At 40.6% G+C, this 20,027-nt stretch overlaps 1 pseudogene; it reads right to left on the bottom strand.

Annotated features, from left to right (window-relative positions):
- Positions 1-11,417: 11,417 nt before the first annotated feature.
- On the bottom strand, positions 11,418-11,535 carry LOC126249843 (5S ribosomal RNA; annotated as a pseudogene).
- Positions 11,536-20,027: the final 8,492 nt, after the last annotated feature.

The raw sequence follows: 20,027 nt of genomic DNA, 5'->3' as shown, positions 1-20,027 counted from the left end.
CAAAACAGAGCGCCAGCGCGCAAACAGCTAACAGCCGTGACAGGTAAACGCCATTCGAGGCCCCTGCGGATAACACGTTTCTCGCTGCTCCTGCCTAGCTGCCGCGTTCCTCATATATTTAACAAATCTTTTACGTGCTCATTCATCGAGTAGCTACACTCAGTGCCTTGTTTACCCTACCTAATGTAGAGACATCCCGCCCTCGAACCTTACGCTTTACAGTGTAGACACACTTATATCGAGCGAAATAATTTAAAAGTTTTCGCTGACTCGATATGACTTCTTGTTGAAACATTGTAAATAATTACACAAACAAACTCTTTTTTTGCCTACGTTACATAAAATTCTATTTCATTTTACAGATCCATTTTCTAGTGTGACGGTTTCAAAGCTGTTATTCATGTCTTCTGGTGTACAGCGAAATAAATAAATTACGATTACCAAAGAAATTCAGTTGTAATTGGGTAGATTGCATCCCCGCAAGAGCGGCGACACAACTCAAAAATATACTTGAGAAAAATCGACTTAAAGAATTCTATAAAACTTACATTGGAATAGTGTAAGCTTCCTTTAACGTTCAAGTAAGTATTTTTGGCAGTATATTCCATTATATTCTGTACAACAGTCATATGGACATACAGTTCTGCCGGCCGGTGTGGCCGTGCGATTCTAGGCGCTTCAGTCTGGAACCGCGTGACCGCTACGGTCGCAGGTTCGAATCCTGCCTCGGGCATGGATGTGTGTGATGTCCTTAGGTTAGTTAGGTTTAATTAGTTCTAAGTTCTAGGCGACTGATGACCTCAGAAGTTAAGTCGCATAGTGCTCAGAGCCATTTGAACCATTTTGAACCATACAGTTCTGCTCTCGTCGAATGTAAAGAGTTACAAGGTAATTATTAAATATTTCTTTCAGTTGTGTCACTTTTCTTGCTTTTATAAAAACTATTTTGATTTTGTTATGAGCCCTCAGATAATACTTTTGCCACTTTTCCACCCGAAACATATTTTTTTACTCACTTTAATATAATACGATATTCGAACCTCCATCACGCAAAACTAGTACCTAAATTAGAATAAAAGATGAAAAACAAGTTGCAATTGTTTTATTAGAAAAATAACAAATCAAAATTATAATTTATGGAGATTAATATAATTTCATAATCACACAGTTTACGAAAACATACAGTCAAAGATGGGTGTACGTAACGCAGCAATAATTTTCGTTGAGAAAAGGGATACAAATGAACTTTCTTTACAGAAGGAATTTTCATTGTTTTTCGTACGCTGCAACGCACGAAATTTCATAATGTTCACAACAGCTGTAACTGTCAAAAAGTGTTTACTTCTTCAGACATGCATGTACGTAATGTAAGATACAGACACAGTATAAACGAAGACACTGAAATAATCAACGATCTTAAAAAATCTTGTCTTATATATGAAAAGTGTCAAACTCAGAATGTGCCGCTATTCTTGAATGGTCTATGCACACCCGCCAGTAGCAACGCTGAAGCGAAACTCTTGTTGCCATGAAAAATTATGAAGAGGTCTGCAACAAAACTGACACGACTATCCTGAAGTGGACAAATTGCGAGATAGAGATGTGACCATATTTCGTGCACGTTGAGGCATTTCACACGTATTTTTCAGTGACATAAACTAAAAAGTGCAGTTTTTTATTTACTTTTGTCAATTTTCTCTCTGGGTTGCGATATGTCAAGATCTTCCAGTATACAACAGAGAAATTAAATGACAATATGGGGCTCTCTTAAAAATGCTACCTAATAGATAACAAGTTTAGAGGTTGCATTTCGACAGTATGTTAAATGTAAACAGTACGGTTCTATTTACTACACAAGAGAGTTACACGGTTGTTCCAGTAACTTTCTCAGTATTTAGGGTTGAAGTCTCCAGTACAAGAAAGTGTTTTCTCTTGGCTAATTATTACAATTCTTCACCAAGAACCCACTATCAAGTCAGCTAAATGAATAAAGATGGTGCTTTTCAACAAGAGCACATTTTTCTAGTTTGCATTTGAGAAGTTCAAATGGTTCAAATGGCTCTGAGCACTATGCGACTTAACTTCTGCGGTCATGAGTCGCCTAGAACTAATTAAACCTAACTAGCCTAAGGACATCACACACATCCATGCCCGAGGCAGGATTCGAACCTGCGACCGTAGAGGCCGCGCGGTATTTGAGAAGTAACTGTTTATCGTTTCTTTCGCTGAATTAATAACTAGCGGGCGAGTAAATTAAGACTTCCAGAGTCGTATAAACTTCGCAACCATTTTTCCAAGTTAACGATTCTGATTTTGGAACTATTCGTCTTGGCCGACGACAGGTCATTCGAGCGAAAATAGAAAAACGCGAATCCTTAGTAACACTGGCAAAGTCGCTTGTAAAAATCCTACGGCGTCTTAGATACATAACAATTAACTGTCAAGCAACAAATTTGAGCTTGTGTGAGCTGTCAGCTGTAGGCAATTTGGTACTGGCTAAATGTATATGGGACAAGAGTTGCGTTAATTAGAACAGGGTGCGTGCGCGTGTTGGTGTGAATGAGGCGGCGATTGGGGTTCACTACACACGCCAGGCCCTCGGTTGCACATAATTATCAGCGCAAGACAAGCCGGAACAGCATTAAGGCCCCCCAAGCTACCGCCTCCCCTTCCTATTCTCCTATAATATCATACCACCGAAAATTAATTCGGGTTATATGTATGTTTCATGTCTCAAGTCCAACGAAAAGAGCCCATTTTGTAACGTTTAAGTGGTCTTAAAGAGATTGTGCGTTTTATGGTCTAGTTAGCAGATGTTCCAAGACGCGCAGGGAGCATGCTGCGAGCTCATTACAAGACGCCACGCCTCTAAAAGCTTCCAATCGTCTCCGTTTCTGAGATGCTGGTCTGCTCCAAGCGCGCGCTTTATGCAGTGACAAATCTTCACTTTTCTTATGTCATGCGGCTCACAGTGGTGACAAAAATTACCGAGAGAATTGCGTATTATTTTCCCATAAAGCCATTTACAGACCTCTTACTTCAAATTACTCCTGGTATTTTTGCAGCACCGGAGACACTACACACGAAAGCAAGGAAAAATTGAGTTTGTTGGTAACGTTCTGAAACAAAGCAGGTGGCTTTAGGCTGTAGTTCATTCGGAAGCGAGAGAAAAAAAATGTACATGAGAGAACCTCAAATAGAATCGCATTCTGACTTCTCATTTCCAAATTCCGAAGGAAAAAATGCAGACTCTAATGCCATTTGCTATTACTAAGAACTATAGTTACTTCCCTGAATATTATTCTTGTCATTGAGAAATGCAGATGTACTCAAAATTATTGAAATTATTTTGACCTACAGATGAATTACAGAAAAATGTTTGAAAAATTGTTGACGCCCTTGCTGAGTGGGAAATGTAGAGGTACTAGAAATTATCGAAATCATTTGTCCAACAGATAAATACAAAGAAAAAAAAATGGCTCTGAGCACTATGGGACTTAACATCTATGGTCATCAGTCCCCTAGAACTTAGAACTACTTAAACCTAACTAACCTAAGGACATCACACAACACCCAGCCATCACGAGGCAGAGAAAATCCCTGACCCCGCCGGGAATCGAACCCGGGAACCCGGGCGTGGGAAGCGAGAACGCTACCGCACGACCACGAGATGCGGGCAAATACAAAGAAAATTGGAACATTCCTTTAAATATTTTTGGTCATTTTCTGTGTCGGAAAATCTTGAAATAGTTTAGACCCGGTGATCAGAAAGTAACCAACTCGTATTAATTTTCGTGATTGTTCCTGCTAAAGTCAGTTGTTAAAAACTATAATATGCCATCTATCAGATAAAATTAGGAAGAAAAATATGAATTAAAATGGCATACGAGTACACTCAGCATACTTTTAGAACTTCGTTTTGCTCCTACATTAGCCGGCCGGTGTGACCGAGCGGTTCTAGGCGCTTCAGTCTGGAACCGCGCGACCGCTACGGTCGCAGGTTCGAATCCTGCGTCGGGCATGGATATGTGTGATGTCCTTAGGTTAGTTAGGTTTATGTTGTTCTAATTTCTAGGGGACTGATGACTTCAAATGTTAAGTCCCATAGTGCTCAGAGCCATTTGAACCTACATTAAATCTCTATATACGAGGGTTGGAACTTAAATAGTGGCAACTATTTATTCACAACCGATACAAAAGAGTTACATTTTTGCACCTGTTACTGTCCTTCAAAGTAGTCACCAGCGTTGTGTAGAACCCGTTGCCAGCGATCAGTGATGTGGAAGGCTTAGTATACCGTTAGCAGAGCCTGTTCTGTTGATGGTGCGATTGGAGCGGTCTACTGCCTGTCGAATCCCTGGAACAGTTCTGAAGCGAGTGCCACGAAGTGATTCCTTCACCTTCGGAATCAAATCAAAGTCACAAGGACTTAAGTCCGGGAAGGATGGTGTATGGTACAGTACTTCCCAGTTCCATCTACCAAACAGAGCAACCACAGCTTGCGCTGTATGCGCCCACGCATTGTCGTTGCGCAGAAAGTGTCGCCGCTTCTTTCGCAAAGCTTGTCGCAGGTGATGCTCCAAAAACGAACAGCAATACTGTGCATTGACGGTCTGCCGTGGAGGAACGTAATGCGTTAGGATAACACCATAACAGTCATACACGAGAATCACCATAACTACACCGCTCCATTCGCACCATCAACAGAACAGGCTCCGCTAACGGTATACTACGCCTTCCACATCGCTGGCAACGGGTTCTACACAACGCTGGTGACTACTTTGAAGGACAGTAACAGGTGCAAACATGTAACTCTTTTGTATCGTTTGTGAATAAGTAGTTGCCACTATTTAAGTTCCAACCCTCGTATTCATTACGTTCATGGATGTTCTGTAAATCTTAGCAGACTCTTTCGTGTGTCATTTTCCTGCATGATTTTTGGATAATTTGTCACCAGTGGCCGGCCGGAGTGGCCGAGCGGTTCTAGGCGCTACAGTCTGGAACCGCGCGACCGCTACGGTCGCAGGTTCGAATCCTGCCTCGGGCATGGATGTGTGTGATGTGCTTAGGTTAGTCAGGTTTAAGTAGTTCTAAGTTCTAGGGGACTGATGACCTCAGAAGTTAAGACCCATAGTGCTCAGAGCCATTTTTTGTCACCAATGTTCCGTTTTAAAATAGGTAGCTAGATAGATAGATAGATCTGGTTCCGTAGGTCCGTGGTAAGGAGACTCTCGAAGATGTAGAACATGTCATAAAACAAAAACAAAAATTACATCTTTACAAAAGAACAGATGTGCTACAAAAGAACAGATATGCTAATTTTTCTTCTGCAGATGCTATCTGAAATAGTTCTCGAGTATGTTGAGTAAGAAAAAATCTGAACCATTCTTTTCGCTTAAAATGATACAAAATTCCCAACAAATATGTAAATGTATATACACTGACGTGTATCAGATAATATTTAGGCTATCGTAGCAACCCATCATTAAACAAGACATAGATAGTATTACTGCACTGAAGATGTGCTGAAATCAGATTTTACGTAAGACTGCTGACATTAGATATTTTTAATTATATACATCAGTTGTTTCTGCTAAGAAGTTCGGCAATGCCGTAGAATGAGGTGCCTGTGCCAATAAATTTTTATGCCCCTCTTAAATCGTACTTTACTGGCAGCCAAAGTTATTTTGGTTCCTGATAATTAAAAACGTGGATTCCTGAGTAACGGACACCTTCTGGACCAAAGTAAGTGACTTTAAATCTTCGTGTAGATTCTTCCCATTTCTAGTGCTGATTCTATTAACTGAACTATTAGTTTGAAATAAAGGTATGCATTATTTTTGACAAAACTCATTAATAAATAAGCATACTGGGAAGCAGTAGTTGTCATTCTTAGTAACTGGAAGAGGCCTCTGAAGGACAGATGAAAACATGTTGCCGTAAGACATTAATGAATGAAAATAGGCGGGCATGTCAGCTAGTTTTTTTTTAATTTTTACATAATACGTACACTAATAAATTTGAAACTATGTTAAAATATTGTGTGCTATATTCATCAAAACATGTTTCCGTATGAATGAAGATAGGCGAAGTATGGCAACTAATTTTTATTTTTACATCACAGTTATACTAACAAATTTGAAGTTATGTTAAAAGATTACGTACTATGTTAATCCCAATTCATGTGCCATATTTAGTCTGTTCTTGTTTCTAGATAGCAGACTAAAAGAAAATACCAGATAAATAAATCGTCTAAGTCTGGAAACATCTGCATTGCAAATAAAGTCTTCTTTAGGAATTTCAGCAGTTTCGTTAATGCTCCTCTCAACTGAATTTATTCTCACTGCTGGAGACCTTCACTGTGAAACCAACGGCATTATCAGGATAATTTATTTTGATACAGTTACTAAGTTTTTTATGGCATACATAGTGCATTTTTGATGGGATAAGTAGTTAGACGAATGCGAATAAAATTACAAAAATCGTCACTTATCTTAGAGTTATTAATTAATCACTCGCGTATGTATATTTTTAATCACTTTTTCATCCTAAGGACTTCAGTTTATTATTGAGAGATCTTCACTGCAGCGTGAATTCTTATCTGTGAGAGATATAAGCGTCTTTAAAGGGGGAAATTTAGTCAGACTATAGAAATACCTGTAACATATAACCATTAACTACAAGCATTATTAAATTATGTTTAAAACTGTATTGTGTAATATGTAATTTTTGAGTAATCTGGGATAGCAGGAAAGTCCATGCGCTGTGCGATATATTTGATATGTAAGTCTCATTCCTGTATTCAACGAAACAATCAGCCTGCAGTGTATAAAAGTAAAGTAACGTGACGAAGAATCTGCATTGACGAAGACATATGCGAATAAGCATATATTCTAACGCCGTCTATTCCCGTTTCTTCATTTAATCTCTCACTAATATTTGTTCACAAGGCGTTTGCTCTACAACTCTACAAGGAAACGCCCTCAACAGTAAGCTGAAACGTGTTGATGAAGCATGAATTGAAATGCATATGGCATATTAATAAAATGCTGGTATACATTTGTAGATCTTAAAAAGACGTACGACACTGTAGACAGGCTGACTTTATTAAAAAAATGTGGCATAATTTTGAACAGGAGCATACAAAAGAAACACTAAGAAGTACAACATATAAAGTGAAATTCATGCGAGAAATATCAGAACAGAACTTCAGAAGTGGAATGTAAAGAAAAAAGGAAGAAGATTAGGGTTTAACGTTCTCTCGACATCGAGATCATCAGAGACGGAGCACAAGGTCGAAATGATTCAGGAAGGGGAAGGAAATCGGCAGTGGCTTTGTAATGAACCATCCCGTCATTTTCCTCGAGTGATTTAGAGGAAATCACGGGAAACCTAAATCAGGATGGTCGGACGCTGATTTGAACCGTCGTCCCCCGAATGCGAGTCCAGTGTGCTAACCACTGCGCCTTATCGCTCTGCCAGTGGAATATAAATTCGCTGGAAAAAATATAATCTCATAATTGACTGGCATTTGCAGATGATTTAGCACGTCTGTGAGACAGCGTAGAGGTATAACTAAAACATATACAAGTGCTTCGACAAGGGAAAAATCAGGACGCCTACGAAAAGCTGAGGTAATGAAAAATAATAAGCCTGCACCATCAAAATTAAGCATAAACCATCAAAATATCAGAGAAACCGATAAATTTATATAGCTAGGAGAATCATAATGCTTAGTAGAGGGGAAGAAGAAGTTAGCAGAGCACGGTTACCAAAAATAGATTTTGGACTCCACACCACAAAAATCTTTATTATAAAAAATCACTCTCTATAAATGCAAAAATAGATCGTTGTAAGACAGTAATCTGGACAGAATACATATATGCTTCAGAAACACTAATGTTGGGATCCATAAAAGAAACTTAAAAATCAGGAAAAAGTTTAGAAAGTTTACCAGACAGATAGTAGGAAAATAGAGCAATGATATACACATTTAAATTAAGAAGAAACACAACAATATTTAGATAAAATTACAAATGAAAAGAGAAAACGAAGACTAATTTTCTATGGACACGCCTGTAGAATAGGACCTAGGAAACTGACAAGAAACGTTGTAGAACATTTCAAAAAAGTAAAAGGTATATGTAAATGGCTTAGGAAACTGCATCGAGAGCTAGAAGAAATTTTCTGAAATAAATAGGAAACAGAACAACAAACAGGGATGATTTCCAAGACAGAGCAGTTCGAGAAGACAGCGAAGAAAGTGAACAACAGAAGGAAGAAAAGAAAAAAAAGAACAGATGAAGGAGTATTGGAGAAAGCGTTAAGCTTAGGTGGTCGTTAGCTGGTCTGTAACGACAGGAGGAGGAAAAAAAAACCCTGTTTTAAGATTGCTGACGGAATTTAAAATTTAACTTTGAAATGTTTTAAGTTGTTCAGCATCATTTAAAATAGGTCAGTCTGTTGTCGCGTGAGTGTGTTTGTACTTGCTAGCGTTACTTATCAAACTGTAATCTGCAAAGACGCCCCGAATCACTCCTTGCAGCACGTGTCTTTAAGTTAAATACAATGAAGGCTGCCGGCCGGAGAGTAGTACGGCACTGCTGAGCGAGCTTCTATTCCCTTAGTTATTCGTGCTCGTTTAAGATGCCAAAATGAGTTTTCCTTTCTGCCTCCTCGACCAAATGTGCTAGTGCCCGGACTCCAGTGACCTGGATGTCGACAGGAGATCGCAACTCTACTCTCCAAAACACCCCCAACTCCCCCATCCCATTATCCCATACCTCTTATCCTCCTTGTGCGTACGTTATTTCTTTTTGCATGTTTTTGAAAAGTTGCATAAAACGAATTATTTCGTTAATAAACCTTTAGTCTTAGACGGTTAAGTTATGCAGCTTCTTACAGTTTCAGATAATTACAAGATAGCTCCGCGTATGTAGCACCGCGTAAGATGAAATTTAAAAGAATCTTTCTTCACATTTGAATACTGACAGCGGTTTTGGGCGTTGTGGAATCTATTCGCAGTATGTATATGATTTTCAGTAGCATACAGATCTATGCTTAGCATCATGACACAGTCCCATCACGTGAAATACCATATGTAACATAATAACGAAAAACTACGCCGATTGAGCATGAAGGACAATTTTGTTATCCATGCAAGGATATATGAAACAATCAAGAGATTCACTGTCACAGCGAAGCAAATTTACAGCAGTGAGTGGAAAACAGAAGCATAGCCATCGCATCATGATACTATTATCTGCAAGGCAGGAGTCTTTTTTTCTTTAGGAATTGTTCAGAACTGTTCCTGTACATGGCGTGCATTGGACACGTTCTACAGAGGACACCAGTTCAAATCCCTGACCAGCCATCCAGATTTAGATTTCCCATGATACCCGCATTCGCTGAAAGCAAATGCAGGGTTGCTCTCTTTGAAAAATACTTCGCGAATTTCTTTCCTCATTCTTCATTAATCCAAGTTAGTGCTTCCTCTCTGGTTACCTCGTTGTTGATGGGAATTTAAACTTTTATTTCCCTATCCTCTCTTGTAAATTTTTTCATAACTGTGAAACGTATATGGCCAATGGTCAAATGTAGGTTAGTGGAACACCTCCATGCCCTCTGACCTCACTTCCGCAGGAAATAAATGCTATTTTTTTCTTTTTTGAGATTTTCTCTCGCATCACAAATACCTAGTAAGTATTAAAATTATTTTAGGGGCTATGGTTTCCAAGTTCTTCTTATGCAGACTGTAATTTATGTTTTGGAGACCTATATGGCGTAGTTAATTTTATTAAGCCAACAGAAGAGCCTGATGTTTATAATCTCACGATATGATATGCTCTAAAATTTTCAAGCATCAAATAAACTTTTGATGAAACATTGGCTTATGCTGATTTAATAAACTAAGTTTTCAAATCACAGAAATAGGTTTTATTTTACCTAATTTGTAATTTTAAAAAAATTATACTTTATATAAAAAGATAATGACCAATATTTGCGAAAATTGCACTATAAGAAAGCACGGTTTAATAAACTGCTATTTAAAGAGTAAAATTAATTACTGAGAAGCACAAGGAAATTGTGTTAATTGTTTAATGTTATAACTGAAATTATGTTAGAATGAAATGCATGAAGGACGCCTGTTTAAATAATTGATTAAATGTAGGCATAAATATGTTCCGACGTAGACTATGTTTAGAACTGGGAAACAAGACAGAGTGGGAGTTGCTACACAGAATTTTGATAATATCAAGTAATGCTGTGTGTGTATCTGGTGAATAACGATTTTGAATAGGAATACAACTTGCACCCACTGAAGTGTAACTTTTTAAATTTTATGATAATTATCAACTGATGTTCTTAGTATTGAATAAATGCCATTAAATGGCAAAACTTACTGAACATCGATTTTATTATTTACGAAAACATTCATCATAAACTGTAAAATTTATGGAAAGGATTAAATTCGAGCAGTAATTAAGCAAGGAACTTTTAAACATTAATAGGTTGGGCCATTACAGTCTCTACTGTATCTTTGTTCTTCATGTCACTGAAGATGTACTGAAGCTTTCGACTGACAATACGCGAAGTTAAGAACAGACGCCATAGCTGCAATTACAGATACATCTCCTTTCCATTTCCTTGTAGCTTGAGTTTCCTGACTCTTCAGACCAGACGTTCATACCATCGTTTTATCACTGTACGATGATAAGAAGTATATGCTGGGAAGTGAAATCGTTTTATACATGCGAAGTGAAGCAAGTGGTGTCTGTCTCTTGAAAGCTTCACGTGATCTGCTTTTGGTACTTTTTGCAACAAAGGTGAACAAATTGAAATAGCGGTAACCTAAGAAGTGAGAGCGGAAATCATAGGAATCTAAGGAATCTCAGGCGAATGCCTGGAGAACGTACCATCTTCTGTAGTGCCATCAGTGAAGTCTACTGAAAGTACACAGTATTGGAGTGTTTTTCGTGATTTGGTTGTGGTCCCGTTATTGCGCTTAAGAAAATGCTAAATGCCGTAGAATATGAACACTTTTCATAGCATTGTGTACTGCTTACAATTGAGGAATAGTACGATATTGCATCTTATCCTAAAGCAGCATCTGTGAATCAATGATTTATGGATAATAGCACTGCTGAAATAGACTGGCCAGCACACAGTCCCGACCTAAACCCAACAGAACACTTCCTGCGGTTTCAGCTCTAAAATACTTAACTCCGCCCGAACAGGCCTTCAAAGGCCCAACGGTAACGACCGGCCACCGTGTCTCCTCAGTAGATGCGGATATGGAGGGGCATGTGGTCAGTACAGGGTTCTTCTGGCCGTATGTCAGTTTCCGGGACCGGAGCCGCTACTTCTCAACCAAGTAGCTCCTCAATTGACCTTACAAGGGCTGAGTGCACCCCGCTTGCCATCAGCGCTCGGCAGACCGGGTGGTCACCCATCCAAGTGCTAGCCCAGCCCGACAGCGCTTAACTTCGGTGATCTGACGGGAACCGGCATTACCACTGGGACAAGGCCGTTGGCTTGTTTTCAGCTCTAAAGGAAGAATGGGCTGCTGTTTCTCACACACATTCAGACACACTGAAAGTGCCCCCAGCAGAGTTCAGCCCGTCATAAAGGCGGATACTTTTGATCAGATAGTGTATTTTGCCTGCATTCGTGTATTCTGCTTCGTACAGTTCTATTATTTCTGATAATTCTTCTGTTTTCTTATGTGTGGAACGGTGCTATCGACCATGCGTTTTCTCTACACGCGTTTTCTTTTCTTGCTGTCCTTGCTACGTCATCCTGGAAGTTCTCCCACGATCTATATCTGGGTCTTCTTCTTCATCGCGTTCCATCTGTTGTCCCAGAGACTGCTCAATATTTTTGCTATTTGATTACCCTACCTCAACTTTTCCCCTTTAGCACTGTGACTATGTTACCGTGTTTATGCAACTCCTGTCGTCCGTCATTTTTTCTGTTCTCCATTCTCTGGTATCTTCATCGTGCACGTGTCAAAAAAATTTTTCAACAGTATCATTTCGAATTGTAATAGTTTTACAGCATTTGTTTTTCTGAGCGTTAGCGCTTTAAATAAGCACACACATTAAATAACACTAATAAGGAGAGACCAGACACTGAGACAACTTTATTGCTCTTGCGAAAGAGTAAATGTATTTTGGTATGTTAGATTTGAACTCAAGCACATGGCAGTTAGTTTTTATCTGTACACGGTCTTATACGACTTCCGTCGTTCACAGATGTATCTAAATGGTTCAAATGGCTCTGAGCACTATGGGACTCAACTGCTGAGGTCATTAGTCCCCTAGAACTTAGAACTAGTTAAACCTAACTAACCTAAGGACATCACAAACATCCATGCCCGAGGCAGGATTCGAACCTGCGACCGTAGCGGTCTTGCGGTTCCAGACTGCAGCGCCTTTAACCGCACGGCCACTTCGGCCGGCACAGATGTATCTGAAATGGATCTGATACCGAAAGTGGTCATTACGTAGTGGCTCCTATGTATTCTACCGAGCCAGGTGGTGCAATGGTAAGACACTGGATTTGCGTTCTGGAGGACGATGATTCAAATCCCGATCAGGCTAACCGGATTTAATTTTTCGTGGTTTCTCTACGTATCTTAAATGCAAAGAGATAATTCCCCCCCCATCCCCCCCATTTCTGCACCACCAGACCTTGCAGTCTGTCCCTAATAATATCGTCATGGACGGGACCTTGAACCTAGTCTTCCTTCCTTTCTCATTGGGGGACTGACTTGACGACATTTACGTATGTTTCCATCGCACTGCGATTACCTCACGTCTTGGCTACAAAGTCAGTTTTGGTATTGGTGACAAGAGGGCTACGACGGCTGACAGCGCTATCGCGACAGTAACTGCAGCGTAAACAGAAATAATGGCTCGTAGCCCAGTAGTGACGTCAGCCCCTGTGGCCCCGGCGGCCGGTTGAACTTTCTCATATAACTTTTCCTACTGCGACTGCAACTGAAAGTGAGGCTGGCGGAAGCAATCTTTTGGTTGCTTTGGTCGATATGCTCTCTTTGTTGTCATTCTTAAACATAAATCTAAAATAATTGAACAGGTCAATGATTTATGTTGTTCACGCCAAAGTATTTTGAGTTTCGCCTCTTGTTGTTAGCAAATTTTTTTATAAAATCGTGAGCGTGCCTCTCAGCGTTCGTTCAGCTTGGAAACTCCCAGGAGAAAACAAATTAGGTCCACATTTTTTGCAATTATGTCCAGACAATTGTAAAAGAGACAGCACCAGAGATAAAATTTCTCAAACGAGTGCCTGATCAATAATAAAGGGCACTTGAGAAGAAAATAAAGACGAAAATCAGAAAAAGAAACGGAAATAGTTATTTGGCAGCAATGGGATGTGTGGTATATTACAACTTTCAAACGGAACCTCGTAGCTTAGGACTTCCTTGGTTTCACTATGATGCTTGCGAAGGGAATGTTGACATGATTATGGTGTAAATGGCATTCACGACATACCACCGGCTCAAATGAAATGTTACTTTCATTACAGAAAGCAAATATTCATATTAACGGTCTGTGTAATGGGAATTAAAAAACTCCATAATGGGGGAACATAACATCTGGGATACCCCAAGGATCGGCGCTGAGCCCACGTTTGTTCTTAATCTGCTTATGGATCCTCCAATAGGATTAAATGAAGATTCAAAAACTGTAATACTTGCTGACGGGACAAGCGTGCTAACCGAGAGACAGTCTCAACAGACACAATATAAGGCCCCACCTATTTACTTCTGCTGCGTAGTTACCTCCTACTAAGGAGAGCAACCAACAGTCTGTAAGGACGGGTTGGGTTAATGTACGACGCTGAATTACACTAGCACATATACTTCATTGGATCGCACCTTCTTACATACTTGCCTTGCAACTGTTCTAGCTTGCAATGCAACATGTTTCACAAGTGATTATTTATTTAAAAAAAAAACCTACTTCAAATAACTTCGTGAATTTAAATAAAGACCAAATGACTGTAATCCATAAGGATCAATGGTGGTAACCATCAACGAAAATGTAAGAATAAATTAAGTCATTTACGAGTGCTATTTTCTTTCAACCTCCGATTGGTCGCGAAATTAAAACCACAGCGAAAATCCGATGAAGCTTTGCGCAGATGTGTTGCACAGAGTCTCCAGCATGTCCGTCCATCATGTCACGTCGCAGTTCTCACTGAGCACATGAATGTGCTTAGAACAATAGTATCTCCTGCCAGGTGTCGAGTGCCTGTTGAGGGTTTACGCCTAACTTCGTGCAGCCCACATAACGTAACAGTCGTGGGTTTCCTTCCTCATTAGAATGCTCGGCCGCACACTGCAGGCGCAACGACGCCACAACAACGTTTTCGACGGGAAGTGTCTGATCACCCACTATACAGCCCCAACTCGGCTCCCTCTTGTTTTCATCTCTTCGCTCACATGAACCACTGGCTATGAAGGCAGCATTACGGCACAGGCAACGACCCGCAGGCCAGTTTAAGGAATTTGCTGAAAGCGCATGTCTTCTATGACGAGGGTACTGAAAAGTTGGTAATCTACTACGACAAATTTCTAAGTTGGAGCTCAGACTTTGTGGAGCGGTAGCTGGAAGGAATAGCATAATGTTGCAAATAAAACATTTTTGATTTTCACTGTGATTTCCATTTCGTGACCGATCGGAATTAAAGAATATAGCTCTCGTATTTTACATTCACAGCAGTCATACTTATGAGTGGCGGTGTTACAGCGAAACAAATAGTGAACACTAATTAAGCACTAATTAAACATGTGAAATGTAACCAGTGCAGTTAAAGCTTACATACACGTGGACATACACTTAGGCAACTATTTATCGGATTATGCATAAATGCTATGCCCTGAAGCGCCACAGTTTCACTAAAGCCCAACAGTTAGTCCAAAAAATACGGTTTAATGTCTCACAGAACTATCCTACAATCCACACGCGAAATGTTAAAATCTTAGTCTAACTTCAAAAATCACTAGTTACTCCAAGTACCGACAGCTGGTTAGAGTATAACATTCGCAAATAAGTGTAGAAGTATGAAACCGGAATTTGGTTGCAATAATTACAGGTCTGTTGTTTGAAACTAATAAAGAATATTTTATTCAAAATAATCTCCATTGCTATTTATGAATTTCTGTCACTTCTCCGTCAGGCTATGAATTCTATGCCAGAAAAAACGGTTCTTCTTTTGAAGCGAACCAGTCAGCGAGCCATTTTCGTACATTTCCATACGAACTGAAGCACTGTTCAGCGAGAGCGTATCCCAATGATGCAGATAGATGATAATCTAACGGAGCTAAGTCTGGAGAATAGGCCGTATGCCCTAGTATTTCTAGTGTGTGTGGAGAACAAGCCGAACACCCAAGTATTTCCTAACTGAACGCCTCGATCGTTTCCCTGACTAGTTGTGCTGTATGTGATGGGGCGTTATCATAGAGCAATATGACTTTTGGTTGCCTTTTTCCGTATTCCGGTCATATTTCACGTAATTCTCGATTTAAATCGATCATTTGCTGTTGGTAGTGATCAGTGTTAAAGGTTTCACCATGTTGCAGCAGCTCATAATAGATGTCACCCTTCTGATCCCACCAAACACAGAGCATTGTCTTCTTTCCAAAGCGATTTGGTCTTGCAGTGGATGTCAATGGTTTGCCTGCATTCACCCATGATTTACGACGCTTAGGAGTCTCAAAGTATATCCATTTTTCATCACCTGTCACTATTTGATGGAGAAACGACTTTCTTCTGTATTTGGCGAGCAGCGTTTCACAAGTGGTCTTTTGATTTGCTTTCTGTCTTTGACTCAGTTCATGCGGAACCCATTTTCCCACTTTCTGGATCTTTCCCATAGCTTTCAAACGAAGAGAAACGGCTTACTGCGTCACATTAAATTGTTCCGTGAGTTCCTGTTGAGCTTGAGTATCATCTTCATCCAACAAGACCTGCAATTCGTTGTCTTCGAATTTTCCGGTGGTTTCCCGCGCTCGTCACTTCTCGTGTCAAAATCACTACTTTTACATTTTTTGAACCGCTCGAAACATTGTGTTTTCCCAAGAGCCTGTTCGCCGAAAGCTTCGACAAGCATTCGATGCGATTCTGCAGCAGTTTTCTTCAAATGATAACAGAAAACCAATGCTGTTCGCAAATCGTAGTTCGTAGGCACAAAACTCGACGTGTTTACGGGTTTGAAACACATACCGCTGTATGGAACTTGAGTTACTGTGCGTTGACATTCGGCGTCAGCCGTTGCAGGAAGCAGATGGCGCTGCAGACACGGTGTCACGGTGACCAGTTTTCCCGTCATTAGAATTTCATACAAACTGATATAGGTCTTACATCGACAGACCACGAGCGTGCAATTGCTCAGTTCTAAATACCTTCACATACCAGGCATTAGGCGACTACCGGAATTTAAGTAACTGGGCCTACGTTGACATTTACAATAGTTTAAGACTACAGTTAACATGTTGAGGGGAGCGCTTGTCTTCACTGGTCATTTTACGACCTTACAAGTCGTTATAAGTCTACTAGTTCATTATTAAACAAAAAATACACATTTCACATACAAGTGCACCTCAACATTAAATACAACAAATAACAATAACTAATTAAAAATAAATAGGCATGGTCTCTTTATATTGAGAGCCTTTCGGCATTGCCGGCCGGTGTGGCCGTGCGGTTCTAGGCGCTTCAGTCTGGAACTGCGCGACCGCTACGCTCGCAGGTTCGAATCCTGCCTCGGGCATAGATGTGTGTGATGTCCTTAGGTTAGTTAGGTTTAAGTAGTTCTAAGTTTTAGGGGACTGATGACCACAGATGTTAAGTCCCATAGTGCTCAGAGCAATATGAACCTTTCGGCATTCTTTCAACAGTGCTGTCAAAATTTAAATGCGTTGCACCATATTTAAATGAAGTGCTTCTTCATTAACAGCGAAATGCCTAGTTCATCGATTAACTACTAAATACGTCTTAAATCTACAGATATGTAGAGAAAAGGAATGGTCAAGCCTAGACAGTGTTGCGTGTATATGTGGAGGATTCAATGTTGTGGCACATTTCGATAATCAGATATTATTAAGATAAGCTGTGATACTGATTGTGCTTGAAACTACGTTAAAATGAGCAATGGTGACAGCTCATTCCTTCAGCTACTGTCTTACACCTTGTGTGTCATAGCGGCTGTTCACTGAGGTGACAAAAGTCAGGAGATAGCATGACGTTAGTATCGCGTACTCGAAGTGCGAAACGACAGTGCATTGGCGGAAGTCTCATTTGTACTCAGGTGATTCATGTGAAAAGGTTTCCGAATTGATTATAGGCGCACGACGGGATATAACAGATGCGGAATGGTAATTGGAGCATGAAGCATGGGACATTCCATTTCGGAAATCCTTAGGGAATTCAATATTGTGGGATCTACAGTGTCAAGAGTGTGCCGGGAATACCAAATTTCAGACATTATCTCTCAGTGGCCGACGGCCTTCACTTAACGACCGAGAGCAGTGGCGTATGCATAGAGTTGTCAGTCCTAACACACAAGGAACACTTCGTGAAATAACCGCAGAAATCAATGTGGCACGTACGAAGAACTTATCCGTCAGAACAGTGCGGCGATGTATGGCGTTAGTGGGCTATGGCAGCAGACGCCAGGCCTGAGTGCCTTTGCTAACAGCACGACATCGCCTGCAGGCCTCTCCTGGGCTCGGGACCGTATCGGTCGGACCCTAGACTACTGGACAACCGCGGGCTGGTAAGACGAGTTCCGACTTCAGTTGGTAAGAGCTGATGGTAGGGTTCGAGTGTGGCGCAGACCCCAGCAAGCCGTGGGCGCGAGATGCCAACAAGGCACTGTGCAAGCTGGTGTTGGCTCCATAATTGTGTGGAATGTGTTGTAAGTAGGCTGTTTAGGTTTTTTTATTGGTAACGCCACCTCTGTATGAAAATCACTGGCTGTGCTGTGTGCAGTCTGTGGCTGCTTTGCATTGTTGTAATACTCGCCATTGTGGTGTTAGGCAGCTGGCTGTGAACAGCGCGTAGCGTTGCGCAGTTGGACGTGAGCCGCCAGCAGTGGTGGATGTGGGGAGAGAGATGGCGGAGTTTTGAAATTTGTCATGAACTGCTATATATATATGATGATGATATTAAGGTAAATACATTGTTTGTTCTCTATTAATATCTTTCATTTGCTAACTATCCCTATCAGTAGTTAGTGCCTTCAGTAGTTTGAATCTTTTATTTAGCTGGCAGTAGTGGCGCTCGCTGTATTGCAGTAGCTTGAGCAGCGAAGATTTTTGTGAGGTAAGTGATTTGTGAAAGGTATAGTTTAATGTTAGTCAGGGCCATTCTTTTGTAGGGAATCTTGCAAGTCAGATTGCGTTGCGCTAAAAATATTGTGCGTCAGGTTAAGTACAGTCAAGTAAAATTGATAAAAGGGGACGTTTCATAGTGTTTACATGGAACAGACTGGGTCGTGTGGTCCAACTGAACGGATTATTGACTGGAAATGGCTATGTTCGGCTACTTGGAGACCATTTGCTGCCATTCATTGACTTCATGTTCCCAAACAGTGATGGAATTTTTATGGGTGACTGTGCACCATGTCACCGGGCCATAGTTGTTCGCGATTGCTTTTAAGAACTTTGACATAATCGAGAGGTCCGTTCCTGCACCGCCAATACTTTCGCAATTATGAACGGCGGCGGAGGTAGCATGGCTCCATATTTCTGCTGAGGACTTCCAAAGAGTTGTTGAGACCAAGTCACTTCAAGCAGCATAAGGAGAGCTCACACGTTATTAGAGTGTATCCCGTGACTTTTGCCACCTCTGTGGATGCATCTGTGTGATTTTAATCTGCATATGTAGTGACTAATGCAAACTGTCCTAGTTTCTCAATTTTCGTAGCACTATTATCGGCTAAGCAAAATGAACTTTTCTCGTTGGCACGAGAGTTTTGGTGTAGTTGGAATTTATGTCGGATTATTCTAAAGTGTGGGATTAGATTTGTGCATTGTCGGCATATGCCATATTTATAGTTTGACGCGTTCGGTAACAGTCCCACAGCTTCTAGGTAATTAGGAACCCACACCAGTTGAAAACAAAATAAGACATTGTTTTTTAGGAATTATATGATTATGTAGATTCAAGGATTTAAAATTCCGGTTAGCAATAGAGCTCAATGTAAAGCTCTGTGAAAAACAGTAGTGTATTGTACTCGTATACAGGTTTCTATGGTTTCAAATGCTGATACCTATTTTCTTTGAAATATTCCTTGAAAATAGACGAAAGCAGAAGGTGTTTAACATAACTGAGGAAGTAGCATTTTCTCTCAAAGCAGAAACTTTAATTCTAATTTACTAGGTTTCATTTAGTATTAACCATTTCGTGGGACAGCCCATAGCCAGTGCCCGAATGAGACTCGGGCTCTATAGCGGAAGTTCAAATGGTTCAAAAGGCTCTGAGCACTATGGGACTTAACTTCTGAGATCATCTGTCCCCTATAACTTAGAACTATTTAAACCTAACTAACCTGAGGACATCACACACATCCATGCCCGAGTCAGGATTCGAACCTGCGACCGTAGCAGCAGCGCGGTTCCAGACTGTAGCGCCTAGAACCGCTCGGCCACCCCGGCCGGCCGAAAAAGATTCACCTATAATGCGGGCATGTAAACAGAACATTTCATTGTAACACATATACGTTAAATTCATACTTTTTGTATCCGTAGTGAAACAACAGCCATTACTCGACGGTAAAAATAAAATTACCTCAGTTGGATAGTGAGAGGAATTAGGTACGTAAACTGATTATCCCACGGAAAGAGCGTGGCCTTAATTGTGTTGCTTTCTGTGAGCGGATCGAAGAGTGTTGTGGGTCGCATTATAGTAGTTCGCACCGCACCGACATGAAAGGAATGTTGAAATATTTCGCTCAGTTATTTCGATTGGTTCAAATACTGTCTCAGGGCAGCTGTCAAC

Source organism: Schistocerca nitens, chromosome 3, assembly GCF_023898315.1.
Source record: "Schistocerca nitens isolate TAMUIC-IGC-003100 chromosome 3, iqSchNite1.1, whole genome shotgun sequence".
NCBI classification, from domain to species: domain Eukaryota; kingdom Metazoa; phylum Arthropoda; class Insecta; order Orthoptera; family Acrididae; genus Schistocerca; species Schistocerca nitens.
Note: the sequence above shows the minus strand (reverse complement) of the source record. Positions and strands in the feature narration are given on the sequence as shown.